This window comes from Scyliorhinus torazame, chromosome 6, assembly GCF_047496885.1.
Source record: "Scyliorhinus torazame isolate Kashiwa2021f chromosome 6, sScyTor2.1, whole genome shotgun sequence".
NCBI lineage: Eukaryota > Metazoa > Chordata > Chondrichthyes > Carcharhiniformes > Scyliorhinidae > Scyliorhinus > Scyliorhinus torazame.
Window position 1 is genome coordinate 286,759,745 of NC_092712.1, and position 14,846 is coordinate 286,774,590.

The following is a 14,846-nucleotide window of genomic DNA, read 5'->3' on the forward strand; positions in this document are numbered from 1 at the left end:
AGATGTTGGAGGAGAGGGTGGGTGGGTGGGTTGCCAAGCGCTCCTTTTGTTGTCGACGCTTGGCTTCAGCTTGCTCTCGGTGCTGAAACTTTAAAAAAATAAATTTAGAGTACCCAATTTTTTTCTTCCCAATTAAGAGGCAATTTAGCGTGGCCAGTTCACCTACCCTGCACATCGTTTTGGATTATGGAGGTGAGACCCACGCAGACACGGGAGAATTGGCAAACTCCACATGGACAGTGACCCGGGGCCATATTGGAACCGGGTCCTCGCCGCCGTGAGACAGCAGTGCTAACTACTGCGCCATGCTGCCCTCTCGCCGATAAAACTTGATGTGTTCAGCTTCTTCCAGATGCTTTTCCTCCACTTCGGGGAGTCTTGGGCCAGGGATTCCCAAGTGTTGGTGGGGAAGTTGCACTTTTTCAAGGAGGCTCTTAGGGCGAACTTGAAGCATCTCCTCTTCCCACCTGGGGCTCGCTTACCATGTCGAAGCTACGAGTAGAACGCTTGTTTCCGGAGCCTCGGTGTCAGGCATGTGGACAATGTGGACCTCCCAGCAGAGCTGATCGAGTGTGGTCAGTGATTCGATACTGGGGATGTAGGCCTGAGTGAGAACACTGATGTTGGTACATCTATCCTGCCAATGGAATTGCAGGATCTTGGGGAGGCAGTACTGGTGGTACTTTTCCAGGGTTTTGAGGTGCCTTCAGTACATAGTCCAGATCTCTGAGCTATATTGGACGCCAGTTGTCACTACCGCTGCGTACGCCATGAGCTTGGTGCTGGGTCTGAGGTCCTGGTCTTCCAACACTCTCTTCCTCAAGCTATTGAAGCTACTGATGATGGTGTTGAACCTTGGTGTTGATGTCTGTCCTTATTGACAATAGGTTCTCACGTTCTGCAAGACCTCATCGTGGATTTTTATAACCAGGTAGGGCAGTGTTGGGTGGTGGAGGCAGGTTGGTAGGGGATATTTGCCTTACGAATGTTTAGTGCAAGGCCCATGCTCTTGTATGCCTCAGTGAAGGTGTTGACCATGGTTTGGAGCTCGGCCTCTGGGTGTGTGCCGATGCAAGCATCGCTTACAAGGTCGTTCAATGACAAAGAATGAGATGACCTTGGATCTGACCTGCAGGCGGCAAAGGTTAAACAGATTCCATTTGTTCTGTAGTTTAGCGCCACTCCACCAGCGAACTTGCTGAGGGTGAGATGGAGCATTGCAGCCAAGAAAATCGAGAATAACATTGGTGCAATGATCCTTGTTTTACTCCAGTCCGAATGTGAATTGGGTCTATGGTGGATCCATTGGACAGGATCACATCTTGCATGCCATCGTGGAGCAGGCGGAAGATGGTGACCGAAGTAACACCAGGACCATATAGAAAATTGGAAAGTTTCCGAAATTTCCGTGCAAGTGGTTGCAGGGCACCACATTACCGATGCTCTCCTTTTTCTATGAGAATCCCCAAGAATCTCTGGCCCCTTTTGGAGAGTCCATCTAACCTTGAGTGACAGTACTGTATACAAGTCTGCATGGCATGGAGGTGACAATGCTTATGTACATTAGATGATAGAGAAGTGTTATACAGGATTGGATGTTCGAGAAATAACCATGTTTGTGTAGGAATTTGTGTTAGCAGTAACCCTGTTTACACAAAGTGTGTTAACGCAGACCATGTGTATAATCGGCTATGTTTTTGCATCAGAGCAGCAATTGTGTTTATACAGCTATATTTTGGAGAATAATCATTTTTATACAGGCTTGAATTTTTTTTATAATAAACATTTTAATGAGGTATTTTCGGTATAGTAACAACAACAAAATAAACAATATACATCAAACCATAAACATAGTGCAAAAGCCATTTACCTCTCGTACAGGTCCCACCCTTATTGACCCCCTACTCTAATCTAAACTACTCCCCCCCCCCCCTCTGTTGACGATTAATTTCCCGCAAAGAAGTCGACGAACGGTTGCCACCTCCGGGCGAACCCTAACAGTGACCCTCTTGATTTTCTCCAAACAGAGAAAGCTAGCCATGTCCGATAGCCAGGTCTCCGTCTTCGGGGGCTTTGAGTCCCTCCAAGCTAATAGTATCCGTCTCCGGGCTACCAGGGAAGCAAAGGCCAGAACGTCTGCCTCTTTCACCTCCTGGATTCCTGGGTCTTCTAACACCCCGAAAATCGCCACCTCCGGACTCAGCGCCACCCTTGTTTCTAACACCGTGGACATGATGTCCGCAAACCCCTGCCAAAATCCCCTAAGCTTTGGACATGCCCAGAACATGTGGACATGGTTCGCCGGTTCTCCCGCACATTTTGCGCACCTGTCCTCAACCCAAAAAAATCTGCTCATCCGGGCCACTGTCATGTGAGCCCTGTGAACAACCTTAAATTGTATCAGGCTGAGCCTGGCACATGTTGCGGACGCGTTGACTCTACTCAACACATCTGCCCATAAACCATCCTCGATCTCACCTCCCAGCTCCTCCTCCCACTTGCGCTTCAGCTCCTTGGTCTGCGTCTCCTCTGATCCCATAACTTCCTTGTAAATGTCCGAGATGCTCCCTTCTCCTACCCACCCTCTGGAAACTACCCTGTCCTGAATCCTCCTTAGCAGTAGGAGCGGGAACGTTGACACCTGTTTACGAAGGAAGTCCCGCACCTGCAGATACCTGAATTTGTTTCCTCTCGCCAACCCAGACTTTTCCTCCAACGCCCTCATACTCGGAAAGCTCCCCTCTATGAACATAACCCCCATCCTCTCAATCCCCCCTCTCCGCCATAACCGGAACCCCCCCGTCCATACCCCCGGGGCAAACTGGTGATTATCACAGATTGGGGCCTAGACCGATGCTCCCACTGCTCCCACATGCCGCCTCCACTGGCCCCAAACTCTCAGGGCTGCCACCACCACGGGGCTGGTGGAGTACCGTGCCGGCGGGAACGGCAGAGGCGCAGTTACCAACGCCCCCAAACTGGTGCCCTTACATGAAGCCGCCTCCTTGGCCACCCATGCCGACCCCTCCCCCACCACCCACTTCCTGATCATGGCTATATTAGCCGCCCAGTAATAGTTGTTAAAATTTGGCAGCGCCAGCCCGCCCACTCCCCGACTCCGCACAAGCATTACCTTCCTCACCCGCGGGGTCTTGCCCGCCAAGACGAAGCCCATGATCACTCTGTTGACCCGCTTGAAAAAGGACCGCGGAATAAAGATGGGTAAACACTGAAATACAAATAGGAATCTCGGGAGGACCATCATCTTCACCGTTTGCACCCTCCCAGCCAGAGACAACGGAAGTGCGTCCCATCTCCAAACATCGTCCTTCTTTTGATCCACCAGCCGGGCCAGATTCAATTTATGTAGCTGGTATACAGGCTTGAATGTTAGACAGATGGTTGTGTTTATGCAGTGTAGGGTATTAAGAGAAGTAAAAATGTGTATAGCTGCTGGATGTTAGTAGAATGAAGATGTGGGGTCAGTGTTGGAATGTTACAGAGCGTACTTAACAACATTACAATGTGATTCCATTAGGATCACTTGTCTTTATTCCCTGTTTATTATCAAGGCATGATAACTTTCTACCACCGTGGTCAGCTTACACTATTTGTGTAATATCACCAGTACTAAGTGTGACACTGATAACTCCTCACCCTCATTTTTCACTCGTTTAAAAAAATCTTTTTGCCCATTTTATGTGGATAAAAATATTTAAACAGATCAGCAGGATTTAAATGGATTGGGGCTTGCTTTAGGTCCTGGCAGACATTTAGTCTGCATCACTCAGCATTTGGACTGTGAATCAAAATAGTTGGGTGACCCAGCAGTGTGCAGAGCAGTGAACTGTGTTCTGTTTTTATCAGATAGACTGGTGTAAAGGGCTGTTATGGCCTGGTGAGCTGATTAATTATTCAAGTGTCAGTCAGTAACTTTGCAAGGGCAGGATGTGGCGTTATCAGCCTTGCACTTGGGAGTCTATTCATTCTGTGTGAGCAACGGTCTGTCAGCCATCCACTGAGCCAAAGCATGCTGCACAGAAAACGTGGAGTGGATTTCTCACAAGATGGCTCTTCTCTCATTAAGTAGACTCGTTAACCTGCAGAAATATCAAATCCAATTTCACAATAGCTACTATTATGTTGAGTTATAAAAAGGTATATCAAATTTGCATCCAGAATTTTATTTTGCATTTGTTTTCCCCTTTGTACTTTTATCATAATTTATATAATTTAAGGTTCTAATTAACTCCTGTGGTAAAAATATCCCTTTTGTCTGTGTTAAATTTTTGACTTGGATTCATCATGTCTCGAATCAGCATCTCAGGGGTTGAAACCCCACAGGCATTTGTTCCCACAGAGTGTTGTTCAATAGAAGTTTTAGCAACTCTGAAACCTGGACAGGTTTATTGGAGGGACTTCAGTAAGTGTGAGTTGCTACACTAGGCACAATGACTAAAGTGTAAATTGGTTAATATTGCCAGAGCCATTGTGTTCAACTCGATCCATCCTTGCCACTGTCAAAGATTGACTACCCTTTCAATATTGGTAACGTGATGTAGCTTTTGGTGGATAGTTGTTTATCAGATGTAATTATGAGAGATACAGCTGTATGTTGCGTTTTGATCTTGTATAACTTCATAGGTATAACTTCTATGAGTACGCTCGTCTGCGGTGTATAAAGGTCTGGCACATACTGGGTTAATGTGCGACTGAGTACGGTACCGTTCACACAGTGAAGTAAGAAGACTTTTTTTTGCAAGAATATACTTTATTCATAAAATATCTGAAAGAAACATTATAAAACATTGCCAATTGTCAAAACAGGAATGTGCATGATATTCACGGTTCTCTAGAGATCAAGATGCACACTGAGGTGCTTCAATTCAGTATTGAGAACATTGCAAACATTTCAATATTTTCATTACACTGTGTACAATTCTGCTCAAACTATACACATCAGTCATGTTGCACTCTGAGGTGCTTTAATACAGTTACATATGGTTAGGATTAAGCACACAGTCTGAGGGGTTTTACACAATTACCAACCCCTCGGTCAATATTACACAGTGGCCTTTCCTCATTGCATCTTGGCAGCAGCTGCCCCAAGCTTGAGTGCGTCCCTCAGCAAGTAGTCCTGGATCTTGCAATGTGCCAGTCTGCAACACTCGGTCGAGGACAATTCTTTGCACTGGAAGATCAACAGGTTTCAGGCAGACCAGAGTGTCTTTCACCCAGATGATGATCCTTCAGCAGATGTTTGTCTCAGTGTGCATCACTGGGAACAGCCCGTAGAGCACAGAGTCCTGTGTCACAGAGCTGTTTGGGATGAACCTCAATGAATACCACTGCATCTCTCTCCAGACCATCTTTGCAAAGGCACATTCCACAAGGAGGTGTGCAACCATCTCTTCCTCCTCGCAGCCACTTTGTGGGCAACGTGTGGTAGCGTAAAGACGTTACCAAGCCAGGTCTTGGTGCTTGTTTGAAAGTTCTGGCGCTTAGGCATTCTGCCAAATGACTCTGAAAGTCTGCTCAGGGAATCATCTGACATGATCTACCATCTTCTTTGCCTTCAGGGCCTCGAGGACGTTATGTGCAGACTACTGCTTGATGGACTTGTGGTCAAAGGTGTTTTTGTGAATAAGCTTTTCCACGAGGGACAGGTGGTCCAATTACTTGGAGTGTTCAGCAGCAAAGTGGCCAGATCTAACCTTCGCAATACTGGGGTTAGGCTTCAGTACGTAGTGATACCTGGCGTTTACACACCGAGGATCTGTGCACAGCTTGATCCAGCCACACACAAAGGTGGTCATTAAGATGGGTATGTTTCTCCCTCACCCGGAGATTTGTATTCGGTACCTCTTCGGACACAATCCATCTTTGATCTCCAGGCGAACTTGAAGCTGGCTCAGGTGACTGCTGCAGCACAGAATCAGAGTATTGGCCAGACCTATGCCATGTAAAGCAACACCGAGAGCACCTGACACTGATGACCAGGTTCTTACCTGCAATGCCCAGTTTCTGCCTTACCTTGGCAATATGTACGTCACAGTTTTTGGCACACACCCCAGCTGCTCTGAACCATATCCCCGGTACCTTCAGGTAATTTGACCTGATGGTAAATGGGACAAAGGTCAGCCCAGTTCCCAAAGAACATGGCCTCATTTTTATCATGGTTTACCTTGGTTCCTGAGGCCTATTCGAACTGGTCACAGACCTTCATTAACCTGCGAACCAAGCAGACAGCGGCGATGTTGTCCATGTACAGGGAGGCTTTGACCTGAGTACCTCCACTGCCCGGTTCACCAATCCTCTTATGCCCAAATCCTTCCTGATGGACTCGGCAAAAAGCTCTGTACAACACTAAACCAGCACAGGGGAGAGAGGCCAGTTCTGCCTGACTCCAGATTTGATCTGAAAGCTTTCCGATTCCCACCCATTGATTGAAACTGTGCTACTGTGGGCAGCACAGTGGTTAGCACAGTTGCTTCACAGCGCCAGTGTCCCAGGTTCAATTACCGGTTCAGGTCACTGTCTGTGCGGAGTCTGCATGTTCTCCCTGTGCCTGCGTGGGTTTCCTCCGGGTGCTCCGGTTTCCTCCCACAGTCCAAAGATGTACAAGTTAGGTGGATTGGCCATGGTAAATTGCCCTTAGTGTCCAAAAAGGTTGGGTGGGGTTACTGGGTTACGGGGATAGGGTGGAGGTGTGGGCTTGGGTAGGGTGCTCCTACCAAGGGCCGGTGCAGACTCGATGGGCCAAAGGGCCTGCTTCTGCACTGTAAATTCCATGATTCTATGATTCTATACTGACGTTTGTGGAGAGCAGTTGAATCCAACTGCAGATTCCCGGCCCAAGCCCCATTTTGGAGAAGACATCCATCATGTATGGGTGCAATATTCTGTCAAATGCCTTCTCCCAGTCCAGGCTGATGAGACAGGCGTAAACCCTCCTGTTCTGCATATAGGCAATCGTATCCCTGAGTAGCGCAAGGCTATCAGAGATCTTCCTGCTGGGTACAGTATAGGTCTGATCAGGGTGGATCACCGACTCCAGAGCACACTTGACCTGATTGGCGATGACCTTGGCTTTATTTTATAATTCACGTTTAACAGTGAAATGAGTCATCAATTTCCAATTTCTTCCCTTTCCCCCATCCACTTGTAGATGAGGGTGGTGTGGTGATATACATCACTGTAAGTACACAAAGGATTAATGTACATACACTACACCTAGCTAGACACTAGAGGGAACACCAGAGACATGACACACAGACAGTCAACCAATTGGTCAGTAAGATAGGACACGACCAATGGGCAGTCACGATATACACAGAGGTGACACTACCACAGGAGGGCATTACACCAACCCATAAAAAAGGACACATCACACATGCTCAGTCTCATTCCAGCGGAGACACTCAGTGAGTATAGACACAGGGTTGATTGAACGTCACACCCACCATGTGGCTTGTAGCAGACTGGTTAGTCAGTCTGAGTAGCTATAGCAGGATTAATAGTAGCGTTGAATCCAAGTAGAAGAATTGTTAATAGTTCAATAAACGTGTTGAAGCTATCTCCAAGTCTGAACCTTCCTTTGTCAGAGTGCACATCAAGGAAGCAGCTTATGCTACGTCAAGAGCATAACAAAACAGGTGGTGGTGCCTTGCCTCATGGATTCTGACATGCAGCCTTCCAGAAGCATACACTCGCACACTTCCAGCAGGTCTGTGCCAATCCTGTCCCACAGAGTCGAATACAACTCAACTGGTAAACCATCGCTTCCGGGAGTTTTACTCGACTAAAAGGACTTGGCGGTCTTTGCCAGCTCATCCAGAGTTAATGTTTTGTCCAGGCTCTACCCCTGGCTGTCGGCTAAGACCGCCGTGATACATGACAGGAAGGACTGGGAGGCCGAGCTGTCTGTGGGCTTCAGCTCATACAGTCCAGCATTAAAGGATTTGCTGTCCTCAAAATGTCAGACTACGATGACTTTACAGAACCGTCTTCTTCCTTCAGTCTGTTGATCACAGAGATCTCTCTATGGTAACTTTTGGAAGAAGAAACACAAGCACGTTTCATCTTGCTGCACGGAGAGAACTCTGGAGTAAACAGGGCACATGACCCAGACCCAGAGTTAAGCAGAGATGTGAAAAGACCTAAGATTGGAGATTGCTTCTGGCCTGTATTCTTTACTGTACATGTGTAAATAGTTCTACTTGTCAATAAAGACTTATAGTTAACCTCCTGAAGACGATGAAGACTTCTTTAACTAACACCCTCCCTACAGTCTGCAAAGGTGGTCCCAAGCCATTTTGACATGGAGCAAAGAATCAGGGACTGCCTGGGTTTATGGGGGTGACTAACAGCTAAGCTTTTGAGAAAGTGCCAATGACATTGATTAGCTGTAGTCCACTCAGTGAAGAGACCAGTGATACTGAATCTGACAAATGACCTAATATATGAACCCCAAAACATAGCATTTTCTTTACTCAATAGCAGTGGTGGGAAACCTGTGGCTCGGCAGCCACCTCTGGCCCATTGGTGTTCTGAGTGTAGCCCACGAGACATTTTGTTGACTCTTGCCCACGCGCAAGGCTGCCACATTCCGCTGGTTTCTGTCTGCGTAGTTTCTTTCCTACCGGTATGGCTGAAGAGATACACACATAAAGCAAGGGAAGTGAGGTGCATGCTGGTTGCACACAACGCTGACTGTGAGGGCCATGTGTCCAATTAAAGCATAAATATATATTTTGTTTTTACCATTTTAAGTTGATATATGAAAAATTAAGTAGTTCTGTCACTCGTTATGAAATATTCAGTATGTATTAAACGTATTTAATCTTATTCATGAAGTGACGGTTAGTGAACATGCCAAATTTCAATCTTGCGGCCAACTGCGATGAAGGTGGGCCTCTCCTGCACTAGCCTAGGTTGCCCATCACTGCTCAATAGTGAAAAATGCCGATCTCCTTTTCAAAGCTGCTTTATAGTGCTGACGACAGACTCACTTCTTTTTGAGGGCCAGGTCACCTTACCATATGCCTGACAGGCTGCAGGTGTCAAATGGACAACAGCCTGCTGGCTCCAAACGGGCACAATATTGGACAGCCCAGGTGTCAACTTTTTGACAAAATTCCAGACATTTGATTCAAGATTGGAGAAATATGTTGACCTCAGGGATTTCTTAGGATCCCTGAAATATTGACAGAGGATTAAAATAAAAGGCCAGTTTCTAAACCAATGCAAAAAGTTCTGATTCAAGCACTGTTGTGAAGATTGGAAGATGTTAGGAAAATTGGATTATAAATGTAGCAAACAGTTTAAGGGTTAAAAGCCTGGGGTTGAATGTGTTTGTTTAAAAAGAATTCTATTCTGCAGTGATTATGGTTTAAAAAAAGATTTTGTTTTGTTTTCGGGTATAGCAAGTGAAATTGATGAAGGAATATGTTGTTCAGTCTGGGCTAATGGTCTGTGGTTTGACTGGGAGGTTCTTGGGGAGTTAATGTACTTTTGCAGCCTGCAGAGAGATTTTTTTTTTTGCTTGGGGAGATGAGGTAATTATTAGGTGGAGCCAAGGAATACAGAGAGACATTTTGAGAAGCTGTGAGAGAGGCAGTTTTGGAGAAAACTGTGAGAGAGACAGGGCCTTGGAGAAAAGGCTTTTGGAAGTCAAGGGGATGATGGGAACGTGCAAACTGTTCGTGGAAGGTACACATTGGGCCCGATAAATGAGGCTCTTGGAAAGACGTCGGAGCATGGAGAGGTGTTGAAGGGGGTGGAGGAGACATTGTCGCAGCACAGCGACCAGCTCGCCTTGATGGGAGAAGAGCTGTGGAAAGTGGAGGAAAGTAAGAACGGGCTGCGAACCAAAGTGGAGGGCCTGGAGAACAGGTCACGGCAGCAGAATCTTTGAATTGTGGGACTGCCTGAGTGGCTGTTTGTCAAGTTGTTGGGGGAAGAGGAGAACACCTCCCTCTTTGAGCTGGATAAGGTTCATTGCTCGCTCCAGCCGAAGCCAAAGGCGAATGATCCACCAAGAGCTGTGATAGTCTGTTTTCACAGCTATCAGATGAAGGAGAAGGTCTTGAGATGGACAAGGCAGAATCGGGAGGTGAGGTGGGACGGCAGGACATCATTTATATCATTACTTAATTTCTTCTCCTCCTGATATATCCACAAGCTTTTTTTTTTTCAAATTTAGTTTATCGGTGCTTGACAACCACTCAGTTTCAATTTCTTATGCTCAAGTCCGAATTTGATCGTTCTGCACTGAGCTTGTAAATCCAAATCATTGACGTCAATTAGAAATAGCAGGGATTGCAACAGCAGTCCCACTCAGCGTGACATCAATACTGTCAAAATCCAGTTTCCTGGTGTCACCGGCCGTTCTACTGTCCTCTTTGGAGGTGCTGTGTCCTCAAAGAAATGCTGAGGTGGTTGGTCAAGCAGCACATTCTCATGAATCCATGTTGATTGCCGTTTACTGGGTTGCCATCACAGAGCTAATCCTTCAATCTCCTCTGGTTAACTAATTCTGATATTTTACTAGGTATCCCAAGACTGTTCGGGCTATTTATAACCTTTCGGTCACCGTGTTAGCCAGCTTCCAATCCAGCAGAACCTCCACAGTGTTTGTTACGTCCTTTATAATAGCCATCAGCATCTCATAAATTTCGGCCCCAATCCCTTTTCTCACATGAGGACAACTACAAACTATCCTGAAGATTTAATATTTATCCTGTCGCGATCACTCATGACACATCTAGATTGAATGAAGGAATTTTCCTTACTCATTTTCTGTTTGAACAGAAGTCATCATTTAACTTGTTCCAGGCAAGCTAACCTCTCTCCATGTGCTTAGTTTTGTTGCATACATTAACAGCAACAATCATATTAATTTCACTGAGAGTGATGTCTTATTAGTCCATATAATTGCAAATTTTCTACTTGGTAAAGCTCAAATTCCACACGACAATAGAAAAGAGTGCAGTGCCTATTTTAAAATGTACTTGCTTATCAATTTCATAAAATCCTAAAACCAACAAGCCATTTTCTGCCAGATGAGTTCCGTCTTGGATAGATCCAGGAGAATCTCAGATTACTGATTATTTTTCTGAACTTGGCTTAGAACAAAATCCTGATTTACAAGTGATGTTGCGCGTTTGGACACTGTTTTCTTCCTTGCATTAAAAAACATCCGAGTGCAGTTCATATGATGTTAGACTGTGTTAAAAGCTGACCCTTTTATTTTCTTAGGTCGTGTGTTTTCATTTGCAGCTCAAAAATGCGGCAGTAACACAAAGGCTCTGCTAATGTTTCCTACAGATGCAGCCACAGTTGACTTTTTATATAATATCGCGGCATTCAACTCCACCACAATTTAGCTGGAGGGACTGGCAGATTGCCACGGGCTTCTTTCAATGGAGGATTTTATTAGCTTTGTCTCCAGCTCATTACAAATAATCAGGATGAACATCTGGTTCATTTAAAAATAAAGTAGGCGTAAAAGGAAAAAAAACTTTATTTCAGATCACAAGTAAATAGAATTATTACAATCAGCAATTTAAAAAAAATTGGGGGATAAATCTCCATCATTATAATACTGGGGCTAATGATTAAGTACGGAACAGTGGTTCAGTGGTTAGTACTGCTGCCTCACAGCGCCAGGGACCCAGGTTCGATTCCGGCCTTGGGTGACTTTCCATGTGGAGTTTGTACGCTCTCCCCATGTCGGCGTGAGTTTCCTCCGGGTGCTCCGGTTTCCTCCCACAGTCCAAAGAAGTGCAGGTTAGGTGGGGTCATGGGGATGGGGCAGGGGATTGAACCTATGTGGGGTGCTCCTTCGGAGGGTCGGTGCAGACCCGATTGGTCGAATGGCCTCCTTCTGCACTCCTTCTATTCTATTGTTTTACTGCAGAACAGTGTACTCACTCTACACTGATGAGAAATGTGCATCTGGGAAGTCAAATAAGCTTGGATTTATAAGGCTCCAAAAGCAACTGCACGCGATGGAATCTATTGTTGTTATAAATCCAAGGACGATGAAACGGTATCTATAAATAGTCGTAGGGTTAATTTCCTCCCTCATTTACACAATTTTGTCTCTAGATTTCCTCAATTCCCTATTTTTCTGAGTTGGCATTTGATATATTTTCATTTTCACTGCTCCTCAGGAACTGAAACAGCCACATGAAAAGAAAACTTAAATTAATAATATGACACCATTTTTAAAGAATATTTCTTGTTTCATAATGTGAACAAAATGAAATTAATCTTAATTTGATAACAATTGAAATGAAATGAAAATTGCTTATTGTCACAAGTAGGCTTCAAATGAAGCTACTGTGAAAAGCCCCTAGTCGCCACGTTCCGGTGCCTGTTACGGGAATTGAACCGTGCTGGCCTGCCTTGGTCTGCTTTCAAAGCCAGCGATTTATTCCTGTGCTAAACCAGCCCCTTCAGTGTCAACAACCATCAAAATAAACCTTTCCAACTTGTGTTCAGTTGAAGTCAGGTATATCAATGGAGTTTAACAACAGAATTTAAAAAAAAAGCCATTTAAGGGGCAATTTAGCGCGGCCAATCCATCTATCCTGCACATCTTTGGGTTGTGGGGTGAGGCCCACGCAGACATGGTTAACAACAGAAATAACTTGCAATTAATAAACACGTTAGAATATCCTCAGGGGATCCCAAGCACGTCATTGCCAATGAATTACAAGGTGCAGTCACTATTGTAATGTTGATAAATACAGCAGTAGCCAATTTGCATATAGTAAATTGCCACAAACAGTAAGTGAGATGAATGCCCAGTTAATCTGTATTCTGGCACTAGATTTACTCCAGCATCTTTTACATTAACCTGAATGGGAAACATAATTTTGGTTGAAAGACAAGCATGCTCATCTATCGGAAACCCACACTTGACTGTCAAACCGTGCAGCGAACAGGGCTACAGGTCAACTACAATCTCATCAAGCAGACCAGAGGAGGTGCTAAAACATCAATCCTGCTGTCAGGACAGGTCTGCGTCTTCCCCCAGTAAAGCCCAGAGAGTAAATCCTGGATCAGAGCGGTTTGCTGCCTGATGTGTAACTTGGTTGTGTAATGGGAGAAACATTGAATGTGGAATTCTAACCAGAAGATGCTGAGGATGGTGAAGAAGCTGGCGGGTAACACCAACTAGCAGTCAGCACTCTCCCCCACCACATGGCGATAGCTCCCTGGCAGTTACACTGAGCAATTGTTTGTGTATAGTAGTAAACCTCTTCATTTTGACGGCTCAAACTTTAAATATCTACCCCTTCAGCAGAACTAGAACCTGAACCATTCCTTGCAAAGCCCTATCCACTTGCATCTACTCCTGTTTACTTGTGCTGGTGCAAGCACTTTGCATCGACTCTTCAGCTCATTGTTCAAACCGCTTGGGTGGCATTGTCAGTGCTGGCGCTTGGGAAGGTTTGATTGAATGACTACATTCATGGAAGAGTAGCCCCCCTTTCCAGTTGTGCAGCTGCAGGGCCAGAGTCTTGGACAGACACAGAAAAAAGACAGAGACAAGGGGTGAGAGGTCCTGCCGACTCCGCAGTCCCTCTGAGGGTTTCCTGGTGACGTGGGGTGTATTCAATGAGAAATCCCATTGATAACGGCGGGACCACAAGATCCTGCTGCTGGCCAACGGTGGGCCACCTCTTGCCACTGAGAGCCAAGCCACGGTGAGGCCAGAAGATCTCGCTCAGGGAGACCTTATGGCAGCACAATGCAGTTTCAAGAGCCCATGCCCATGTGCGAGTGAGAGAGTTAGGTTAAACAAATAAAGGAAAGGAAAATAGTCAAAAACCCTGTTCGGATCACAAATGCTATACATCCACTCTCTGCCAATGATATCAGTAGTGATATCCCACATTGGAGAGAGAACTTACAATGGGCTATAACCTCTGACTAGATCTCTGAAGCAATGGTCCACTGGAATTACAAGACTTTAACGCGCACGTACCTGCCCTGGACAATTGCGCTGCGACCTCCAATGGCGGAGCTGCTTGGGAGCCTGTATTGAAAGAGCTCCCGCAGGACCCAGCCTAGTCCAGCTGTGTCGGATTTTACTGCATGAGCTGCCGTAAGGCAAAGGGCCCAGTAGTCTAGCCGGGTCAGGGATGAGACTCCAGTGCACAGGTTTGGGGGGCAAACTACGGTGGATCGGGGGGTGGGGAATACCATGGTGGGGGGGGGGGGTTGGGGGGAGTCCCCTGGAAGGTTGGGGGTGTGCAGGGAGCCCCAAATGGGGATTGGTCTGGATCTTTAAAAGTTACACGGAAGTTAGTTTTTATTTCTCCTAATCTTTTCTTTTTTTTAAATAAATTCAGAGTGTCCAATTAATTTTTTCCAATTAAGGGGCAATTTAGCGTGGCCAATCCACCTACCCTGCACATCTTTGGGTTGTGGGGGCGAAATCCACGCAGAAACGGGGAGAATGTACTAACTCCACACGGACAGTGACGCAGAGCCGGGATAAAACCTGGGACCTCGGCGCTGTGAGGCATCAGTGCTAACCACTGCGCCACCTTGCTGCCCTGTCATCTTTTCTCAGTAACTCTTGGGGAGTCCTCAGCGTCGATGATGACATGCTTCCACACCGGGGAGGTGGGTTCTGCGGTGGCTGAATAGTCCGATTGTGGATCCGTAGACTCTGCCACAGGTCTGGCAGGTGGAGTTTGATGCGGTGGGTGGGAAGCTCTGGATTCTGCGTTCTCCTTCCGCTGTTTACGCTTGGCCTCCGTATGCCCCACCCTACGAGATGATTGGTGCCTTCGTGGCTGTTTTGTCCCCAGCTTGTGCATTCTAAG

The 14,846-nt window shown here is 46.1% G+C and overlaps 1 protein-coding gene and 1 long non-coding RNA gene across 2 annotated transcripts in view; one reads left to right on the top strand and one right to left on the bottom strand.

Annotated features, from left to right (window-relative positions):
• The window catches only part of LOC140425478 (genetic suppressor element 1-like), a 386,277-nt gene that overhangs the window by 264,331 nt on the left and 107,100 nt on the right, over positions 1–14,846 (bottom strand). The gene's annotated exons all lie outside the window — the stretch shown is intronic.
• The window catches only part of LOC140425479 (uncharacterized), a 40,238-nt gene that overhangs the window by 20,671 nt on the left and 4,721 nt on the right, over positions 1–14,846 (top strand). The gene's annotated exons all lie outside the window — the stretch shown is intronic.